Source organism: Nematolebias whitei, chromosome 20, assembly GCF_014905685.2.
Source record: "Nematolebias whitei isolate Nwh7 chromosome 20, NemWhi1, whole genome shotgun sequence".
In the NCBI taxonomy this organism is placed as follows: domain Eukaryota; kingdom Metazoa; phylum Chordata; class Actinopteri; order Cyprinodontiformes; family Rivulidae; genus Nematolebias; species Nematolebias whitei.
Genome location: NC_056517.1, coordinates 40,482,661 through 40,483,879, shown reverse-complemented (window position 1 = coordinate 40,483,879; position 1,219 = coordinate 40,482,661). Strand labels below are relative to the sequence as shown.

At 41.1% G+C, this 1,219-nt stretch overlaps 1 protein-coding gene across 1 annotated transcript in view; it reads right to left on the bottom strand.

Moving 5' to 3' along the window:
* Window positions 1-1,219, bottom strand: part of LOC119426470 (receptor-type tyrosine-protein phosphatase mu) — a gene marked incomplete at its 5' end in the record, with an annotated part of 46,197 nt that overhangs the window by 2,914 nt on the left and 42,064 nt on the right.

Genomic DNA, 1,219 nt, shown 5'->3' with positions numbered 1-1,219 from the left:
CCACCCAGAAAGGCCCCTGGACCGGGATTTGAACCAAGGACCTGCTCGCTGAGAGGCAGCAGCTCTACCAGTTGCACCACCATTAACAGAACAAGTTTTTGTAAATAAATAAAAGGCTTCATTTGTTCAACACATGTTTAAATAAAGTATTTATTAAAGTGCCAAAAGATTAATTTAATAAATATACTTTAATTTCTTTAGAACCCAGTGATAATAAAAAGGTTTGTGTAGTAGTTTACAGCGGGACTCCTTGTTGTTGCTCAGCGGCTGTAGTTCCAGCTGTGTCCACAGGGGGCGGCAGAGAGTCGCCGGAAGCAAAGCAACAGAAGAAGAAGATATAACCACTTCCTGTCAGTCCCGGCGCGGCCCTCCGCGGTTTTGCTGCTCTTTGTAATGGTTCTGTAGCTCTGTTTTGTGGAACAGAACTTGAAGTTGGACTTTCACCTTTGTGATTCAGGTGACGCGCCGCAGAAGACAGCGTTTGCACGCGACGGCTCTCAGGTGAACACACCTGCTGATGTTAGCATCGAGCTAACGATCGATCAGAGGAGGAGCCGGGAAGCAGGTGAGCTGAACTAAACACGGAGGGAAACTGTTGAAGTCCGAATATTACCTCAGAACCGATCAGGTACTGGAACTACCTGAGAGCTGCCTGGATCCTGACCTCTGACCCTGCTGGACCGTTAGAGAACACACGAAGAAGAAGGTGGTTAATTATTAAACTCGATCCGCCATCATCAGAGCCGCCATCTTGGTGAGGGAAACCCTCCTGGTTGTCCTGAAGGTTTCACCTGTTTGATTTATTTTTCATCATTTAATCGATTTATAAAGTTTATAGACAGATGTTAAACTTTTAAATTAGAAACAAACAATAAAGGAAATATGATGATTAATTTAGATAAATGTTGATCCAACATCATTCATTCAACCTTTGTTTCTAGAGTTAGTCTCCTTGAGCCTCAAGGACTCATTTACAAGAGAGACCTGATTTAACAACAGTAGACAACCACATAAAAACATATAAAATGAAAAATAAATGGAAGAAAGTGATGTTAAAAAAACAAAACAAAAACAGCTAGATTATAAAGTGATATAAAATACTAAAAACAGGAACATGTCTGTGTTGGTTTTGGCAGGAACTTAGCATGAGCCTGATTTATTCAAACAGATGTGTACTGTAGTATACTGTATGGTACTATAGTATCTGTAGGGTACTGTA